We start from the raw sequence: 9,444 nt of genomic DNA on the forward strand, positions 1-9,444 counted from the left end.
TTATTTATGACCTGCGTGTCAACATAAACGTCATGTAATTACTTTACTTTATTGCTAAAGCGTTAGCCATAGTAGTAGAAGTAATGGATGACGAGACAACTTCAAGAAGACACGATGATGGAGATCATGATGATGGAGATCATGGTGTCATGCCGGTGACAACGATGATCATGGAGCCCCGAAGATGGAGATCAAAAGGAGCAACATGATATTGGCCATATCATGTCACTATTTGATTGCATGTGATGTTTATCATGTTTTACATCTTATTTGCTTAGAACGACGGTAGCTTAAATAAGATGATCCCTCACTAAAATTTCAAGAAAAGTGTTCCCCCTAACTGTGCACCGTTGCGAAGGTTCGTCGTTTCGAAGCACCACGTGATGATCGGGTGTGATAGATTCTAACGTTCGAATACAACGGGTGTTGACGAGCCTAGCATGTACAGACATGGCCTCGAGACACATGCGAAACACTTAGGTTGACTTGATGAGCCTAGCATGTACAGACATGGCCTCGGAACACGGAAGACCGAAAGGTCGAACATGAGTCGTATAGAAGATACGATCAACATGAGATGTTCACCGTTGATGACTAGTCCGTCTCACGTGATGATCAGACACGGCCTAGTCGATTCGGATCATGTTTCACTTAGATGACTAGAGGGATGTCGAGGAACTATGCCCTAGAGGCAATAATAAGTTATTATTTATTTCCTTATAATCATGATAAATGTTTATTATTCATGCTAGAATTGTATTAACCGGAAACATAATACATGTGTGAATACATAGACAAACAAAGTGTCACTAGTATGCCTCTACTTGACTAGCTCGTTAATCAAAGATGGTTATGTTTCCTAACCATGAACAATGAGTTGTTATTTGATTAAACGAGGTCACATCATTAGTTGAATGATCTGATTGACATGACCCATTCCATTAGCTTAGCACCCGATCGTTTAGTATGTTGCTATTGCTTTCTTCATGACTTATACATGTTCCTATGACTATGAGATTATGCAACTCCCGTTTGCCGGAGGAACACTTTGTGTGCTACCAAACGTCACAACGTAACTGGGTGATTATAAAGGTGCTCTACAGGTGTCTCCAAAGGTATGTTGGGTTGGCGTATTTGAGATTAGGATTTGTCACTCGATTGTCGGAGAGGTATCTCTGGGCCCTCTCGGTAATGCACATCACTTAAGCCTTGCAAGCATTGCAACTAATGAGTTAGTTGCGGGATGATGTATTACAGAACGAGTAAAGAGACTTGCTGGTAACGAGATTGAACTAGGTATTGGATACCGACGATCGAATCTCGGGCAAGTAACATACCGATGACAAAGGGAACAACGTATGTTGTTATGCGGTCTGACCGATAAAGATCTTCGTAGAATATGTAGGAGCCAATATGGGCATCCAGGTCCCGCTATTGGTTATTGACCGGAGACGTGTCTCGGTCATGTCTACATTGTTCTCGAACCCGTAGGGTCCGCACGCTTAAGGTTACGATGACAGTTATATTATGAGTTTATGCATTTTGATGTACCGAAGGTTGTTCGGAGTCCCGGATGTGATCACGGACATGAGAAGGAGTCTCGAAATGGTCGAGACATAAAGATTGATATATTGGAAGCCTATGTTGGATATCGGAAGTGTTCCGGGTGAAATCGGGATTTTACCGGAGTACCGGGAGGTTACCGGAACCCCCCGGGAGCCATATGGGCCTTCATGGGCTTTAGTGGAAAGGAGAAAGGGGCAGCCCAAGGTGGGCCGCCTCCCCCCTCCCCTAGTCCTATTAGGACTAGGAGAGGTGGCCGGCCCCCTCTTTCCCCCCGAGGAATCCTATTCCAACTAGGATTGGGGGGGAATCCTACTCCCGGAGGGAGTAGGACTCTCCTGGCGCGCCCCTTGTGGCCGGCCAGCCTCCCCCTTTGGTCCTTTATATACTGAGGTAGAGGCACCCTAGAACACACAAGTTGATCCACGTGATCTATTCCTTAGCCGTGTGCGGTGCCCCCTGCCACCATAGTCCTCGATAATACTATAGCGGAGTTTAGGCGAAGCCCTGCTGCTGTAGTACATCAAGATCGTCACCACGCCGTCGTGCTGACGGAACTCTTCCCCGACACTTTGCTGGATCGGAGTCCGGGGATCGTCATCGAGCTGAACGTGTGCTCGAACTCGGAGGTGCCGTAGTTTCGGTGCTTGATCGGTTGGATCGTGAAGACGTACGACTACTTCCTCTACGTTGTGTCAACGCTTCCGCAGTCGGTCTGCGTGGGTACGTAGACAACACTCTCCCCTCTCGTTGCTATGCATCACATGATCTTGCGTGTGCGTAGGAATTTTTTTGAAATTACTACGAAACCCAACAGTGGTATGAGAGCCTAGGTTATTTATGTTGATGTTATGCACGAGTAGAACACAAGTGAGTTGTGGGCGATATAAGTCATACTGCCTACCAGCATGTCATACTTTGGTTCGGCGGCATTGTTGGACGAGACGACCCGGACCAACCTTACGCGTACGCTTACGCGAGACCGGTTCCCCCGACGTGCTTTGCCACATAGGTGGCTTGCGGGCGACTGTCTCTCCAACTTTAGTTGAACCGAGTATGGCTACGCCCGGTCCTTGCGAAGGGTAAAACGGAGTCTATTTGACAAACTATCGTTGTGGTTTTGATGCGTAGGTGAGATTGGTTCTTGCTTAAGCCCGTAGCAGCTACGTAAAACTTGCAACAACAAAGTAGAGGACGTCTAACTTGTTTTTGCAGGGCATGTTGTGATGTGATATGGTCAAGACATGATGCTGAATTTTATTGTATGAGATGATCATGTTTTGTAACCGAGTTATCGGCAACTGGCAGGAGCCATATGGTTGTCGCTTTATTGTATGCAATGAAATCGCGACGTAATGCTTTACTTTATTACTAAGCGGTAGTGATAGTCGTGGAAGCATAAGATTGGCGAGACGACAATGATGCTGCGATAGAGATCAAGGTGTCGCACCGGTGACGATGGTGATCATGACGGTGCTTCGAAGATGGAGATCACAAGCACAAGATGATGATGGCCATATCATATCACTTAAATTGATTGCATGTGATGTTTATCTTTTATGCATCTTATCTTGCTTTGATTGACGGTAGCATTATAAGATGATCTCTCACTAAATTATCAAGAAGTGTTCTCCCTGAGTATGCACCGTTGCAAAGTTCGTCGTGCCCAGACACCACGTGATGATCGGGTGTGATAAGCTCTACGTCCATCTACAACGGGTGCAAGCCAGTTTTGCACACGCAGGAATACTCAGGTTAAACTTGACGAGCCTAGCATATGCAGATATGGCCTCGGAACACTGAGACCGAAAGGTCGAGCGTGAATCATATAGTAGATATGATCAACATAACGATGTTACCATTGAAAACTACTCCATCTCACGTGATGATACGGTTATGGTTTAGTTGATTTGGATCACGTGATCACTTAGAGATTAGAGGGATGTCTATCTAAGTGGGAGTTCTTAAGTAATATGATTAATTGAACTTAAATTTATCATGAACTTAGTCCCTGATAGTATCTTGCTTGTTTATGTTGATTGTAGATAGATGGCTCGTGCTGTTGTTCCGTTGAATTTTAATGCGTTCCTTGAGAAAGCAAAGTTGAAAGATGATGGTAGCAATTACACGGACTGGGTCCGTAACTTGAGGATTATCCTCATTGCTGCACAGAAGAATTACGTCCTGGAAGCACCGCTGGGTGCCAGGCCTGCTGCAGGAGCAACCGGATGTTATGAACGTCTGGCAGAGCAAAGCTGATGACTACTCGATAGTTCAGTGTGCCATGCTTTACGGCTTAGAATCGGGACTTCAACGACGTTTTGAACGTCATGGAGCATATGAGATGTTCCAGGAGTTGAAGTTAATATTTCAAGCAAATGCCCGGATTGAGAGATATGAAGTCTCCAATAAGTTCTATAGCTGCAAGATGGAGGAGAACAATTCTGTCAGTGAGCATATACTCAAAATGTCTGGGTATAATAATCACTTGATTCAATTGGGAGTTAATCTTCCAGATGATTGCGTCATTGACAGAATTCTCCAATCACTGCCACCAAGCTACAAGAGCTTCGTGATGAACTATAATATGCAAGGGATGAACAAGACTATTCCCGAGCTCTTCGCAATGCTGAAAGCTGCGGAGGTAGAAATCAAGAAAGAGCATCAAGTGTTGATGGTCAACAAGACCACTAGTTTCAAGAAAAAGGGCAAAGGAAGAAGAAGGGGAACTTCAAGAAGAACGGCAAAGCAAGTTGCTGCTCAGAGAGAAGAAACCCAAGTCTGGACCTAAGCCTGAAACTGAGTGCTTCTACTGCAAGCAGACTGGTCACTGGAAGCGGAACTGCCCCAAGTATTTGGCGGATAAGAAGGATGGCAAGGTGAACAAAGGTATATGTGATATACATGTTATTGATGTGTACCTTACTAGAGCTCGTAGTAGCACCTGGGTATTTGATACTGGTTCTGTTGCTAATATTTGCAACTCGAAACAGGGACTACGGAATAAGCGGGCACTGGCAAAGGACGAGGTGACGATGCGCGTGGGAAACGGTTCCAAAGTCGATGTGATCGCGGTCGGCACGCTACCTCTACATCTACCTTTGGGATTAATATTAGACCTAAATAATTGTTATTTGGTGCCAGCGTTGAGCCTGAACATTATATCTGGATCTTGTTTGATGCGAGACGGTTATTCATTTAAATCAGAGAATAATTGTTGTTCTATTTTTATGAGTATTATCTTTTATGGTCATGCACCTTTGGAGAGTGGTCTATTTTTGATGAATCTCGATAGTAGTGACACACATATTCATAATGTTGAAGCCAAAAGATGCAGAGTTGATAATGATAGTGCAACTTATTTGTGGCACTGCCGTTTAGGTCATATCGTTATAAAGCGCATGAAGAAACTCCATACTGATGGACTTTTGGAACCACTTGATTATGAATCACTTGGTACTTGCGAACCGTGCCTCATGGGCAATATGACTAAAACGCCGTTCTCCAGTACTATGGAGAGAGCAAACAGATTTATTGGAAATCATACATACCGATGTATGTGGTCCGATGAATATTGAGGCTCGTGGCGGATATCGTTATTTTCTCACCTTCACAGATGATTAAGCAGATATGGGTATATCTACTTAATGAAACATAAGTCTGAAACATTTGAAAAGTTCAAAGAATTTCAGAGTGAAGTTGAAAATCATCGTAACAAGAAAATAAAGTTTCTACGATCTGATCGTGGAGGAGAATATTTGAGTTACGAGTTTGGTGTACATTTGAAAAATTGTGGAATAGTTTCGCAACTCACGCCACCCGGAACACCACAGCGTAATGGTGTGTCCGAACGTCGTAATCGTACTTTACTAGATATGGTGCGATCTATGATGTCTCTTACTGATTTACCGCTATCGTTTTGGGGATACGCTCTAGAGACGGCCGCATTCACGTTAAATAGGGCACCATCAAAATCCGTTGAGACGACGCCTTATGAAACTGTGGTTTGGCAAGAAACCAAAGTTGTCGTTTCTGAAAGTTTGGGGCTGCGATGCTTATGTGAAAAAGCTTCAACCTGATAAGCTCGAACCCAAATCGGAGAAATGTGTCTTCATAGGATACCCAAAGGAGACTGTTGGGTACACCTTCTATCACAGATCCGAAGGCAAGACATTCGTTGCTAAGAATGGATCCTTTCTAGAGAAGGAGTTTCTCTCGAAAGAAGTGAGTGGGAGGAAAGTAGAACTTGACGAGGTAACTGTACCTGCTCCTTTATTGGAAAGTAGTACATCACAGAAATTTTTCTGCGACACCTACACCAATAGTGAGGAAGCTAATGAATGATCATGAAACTTCAGATCAAGATACTACTGAACCTCGTAGATCAACCAGAGTAAGATCCGCGCCAGAGTGGTACGGTAATCCTGTTCTGGAAGTCATGCTACTAGATCATGATGAACCTACGAACTATGAAGAAGCGATGGTGAGCCCAGATTCCGCAAAGTGGCTTGAAGCCATGAAATCTGAGATGGGATCCATGTATGAGAACAAAGTATGGACTTTGGTTGACTTGCCCGATGATCGGCAAGCAATTGAGAATAAATGGATCTTCAAGAAGAAGACTGACGCTGATGGTAATGTTACTGTCTACAAAGCTCGACGTCGCAAAAGGTTTTTGACAAGTTCAAGGGGTTGAGTACGATGAGACCTTATCACCCGTAGCGATGCTTAAGTCTGTCCGAATCATGTTAGCAATTGCCGCATTTTATGATTATGAAATTTGGCAGATGGATGTCAAAACTGCATTCCTGAATGGATTTCTGGAAGAAGAGTTGTATATGATGCAACCGGAAGGTTTTGTCGATCCAAAGGGAGCTAACAAAGTGTGCAAGCTCCAGCGATCCATTTATGGACTGGTGCAAGCCTCTCGGAGTTGGAATAAACGCTTTGATAGTGTGATCAAAGCATTTGACTTTATACAGACTTTCGAAGAAGCCTGTATTTACAAGAAAGTGAGTGGGAGCTCTGTAGCATTTCTGATATTATATGTGGATGACACATGAATGATCGGAAATGATATAGAATTTCTGGATAGCATAAAGGGATACTTGAATAAGATATTTTCAATGAAAGACCTCGGTGAAGCTGCTTACATATTAGGCATAAAGATCTATAGAGATAGATCAAAACGCTTAATTGGACTTTCACAAACACATACCTTGACAAATTTTGAAGAAGTTCAAAATGGATCAAGCAAAGAAAGGATTCTTGCCTGTGTTACAAGGTGTGAATTGAGTAAGACTCAATGCCCGACCACTGCAGAAGATAGAGAGAAATGAAAGATGTTCCCTATGCTCAGCCATAGGCTCTATCATGTATGCAATGCTGTGTACCAGACCTGATGTGTGCCTTGCTATAAGTTCTAGCAGGGAGGTACCAAAGTAATCCAGGAGTGGATCACTGGACAGCGGTCAAGAACATCCTGAAATACCTGAAAAGGACTAAGGATATGTTTCTCGTTTATGGAGGTGACAAAGAGCTCGTCGTTAATGGTTACGTCGATGCAAGTTTTGACACTGATCCGGATGATTCTAAATCGCAAACCAGATACATGTTTTTATTAAACGGTGGAGCTGCCAGTTGGTGCAGTTCTAAACAAAGCGTCGTAGCGGGATCAACATGTGAAGCGGAATACATAGCTGCTTTGGAAGCAGCAAATGAAGGAGTCTGGATGAAGGACTTCATATCCAATCTAGGTGTCATACCTAGTGCATCGGGTCCAATGAAAATCTTTTGTGACAATACTGGTGCAATTGCCTTGGCAAAGGAATCCAGATTTCACAAGAGAACCAAGCACATCAAGAGACGCTTCAATTCCATCCGGGATCTAGTCCAGGTGGGAGACATAGAGATTTGCAAGATACATACGGATCTGAATGTTGGAGACCCATTGACTAAGCCTCTTCCACGAGCAAAACATGATGAGCACCAAGGCTCCATGGGAGTTAGAATCATTACTGTGTAAACTAGATTATTGACTCTAGTGCAAGTGGAAGACTGAAGGAAATATGCCCTAGAGGCAATAAAAAGTTATTATTTATTTCCCTTATAATCATGATAAATGTTTATTATTCATGCTAGAATTGTATTAACCGGAAACATAATACATGTGTGAATACATAGACAAACAGAGTGTCACTAGTATGCCTCTACTTGACTAGCTCGTTAATCAAAGAGGTTATGTTTCCTAACCATGAACAGAGTTGTTATTTGATTAACGGGATCACATCATTAGTGAATGATCTGATTGACATGACCCATTCCATTAGCTTAGCACCCGATCGTTTAGTATGTTGCTATTGCTTTCTTCATGACTTATACATGTTCCTATGACTATGAGATTATGCAACTCCCGTTTGCCGGAGGAACACTTTGGGTGCTACCAAACGTCACAACGTAACATTATAAAGAGCTCTAACTCAATAGCAATGATGTGATTGAACTTGACCCATTTAGCTTAGCACCCGATCGTTTAGTATGTTGCTATTGCTTTCTTCATGACTTATACATGTTCCTATGACTATGAGATTATGCAACTCCCGTTTGCCGGAGGAACACTTGTGTGCTACCAAACGTCACAACGTAACTGGGTGATTATAAAGGTGCTCTACAGGTGTCTCCAAAGGTACATGTTGGGTTGGCGTATTTCGAGATTAGGATTTGTCACTCTGATTGTCGGAGAGGTATCTCTGGGCCCTCTCGGTAATGCACATCACTTAAGCCTTGCAAGCATTGCAACTAATGAGTTAGTTGCGGGATGATGTATTACGGAACGAGTAAAGAGACTTGCCGGTAACGAGATTGAACTAGGTATTGAGATACCGACGATCGAATCTCGGGCAAGTAACATACCGATGACAAAGGGAACAACGTATGTTGTTATGCGGTCTGACCGATAAAGATCTTCGTAGAATATGTAGGAGCCAATATGGGCATCCAGGTCCCGCTATTGGTTATTGACCGGAGACGTGTCTCGGTCATGTCTACATTGTTATTTCGAACCCGTAGGGTCCGCACGCTTAAGGTTACGATGACAGTTATATTATGAGTTTATGCATTTTGATGTACCGAAGGTTGTTCGGAGTCCCGGATGTGATCACGGACATGACGAGGAGTCTCGAAATGGTCGAGACATAAAGATTGATATATTGGAAGCCTATGTTTGGATATCGGAAGTGTTCCGGGTGAAATCGGGATTTTACCGGAGTACCGGGAGGTTACCGGAACCCCCCGGGAACCATATGGGCCTAGATGGGCTTTAGTGGAAAGGAGAAAGGGGCAGCCCAAGGTTGGGCTGCGCCCTCCCCCCCCCTAGTCCTATTAGGACTAGGAGAGGTGGCCGGCCCCCTCTCTCTCTTTCCCCCCCGGAGGAATCCTATTCCAACTAGGATTGGGGGGGGAATCCTACTCCCGGAGGGAGTAGGACTCTCCTGGCGCGCCCTTGTGGCCGGCCAGCCTCCCCCCTTTGGTCCTTTATATACTGAGGTAGAGGCACCCTAGAACACACAAGTTGATCCACGTGATCTATTCCTTAGCCGTGTGCGGTGCCCCCAGCCACCATATCTCGATAATACTGTAGCGGAGTTTAGGCGAAGCCCTGCTGCTGTAGTACATCAAGATCGTCACCACGCCGTCGTGCTGACGGAACTCTTCCCCGACACTTTGCTGGATCGGAGTCCGGGGATCGTCATCGAGCTGAACGTGTGCTCGAACTCGGAGGTGCCGTAGTTTCGGTGCTTGATCGGTTGGATCGTGAAGACGTACGACTACTTCCTCTACGTGCGTGTCATCGCTTCCGCAGTCGGTCTGCGTTGGGTACGT

Source organism: Triticum urartu, chromosome 2, assembly GCF_003073215.2.
Source record: "Triticum urartu cultivar G1812 chromosome 2, Tu2.1, whole genome shotgun sequence".
Lineage (NCBI taxonomy): Eukaryota > Viridiplantae > Streptophyta > Magnoliopsida > Poales > Poaceae > Triticum > Triticum urartu.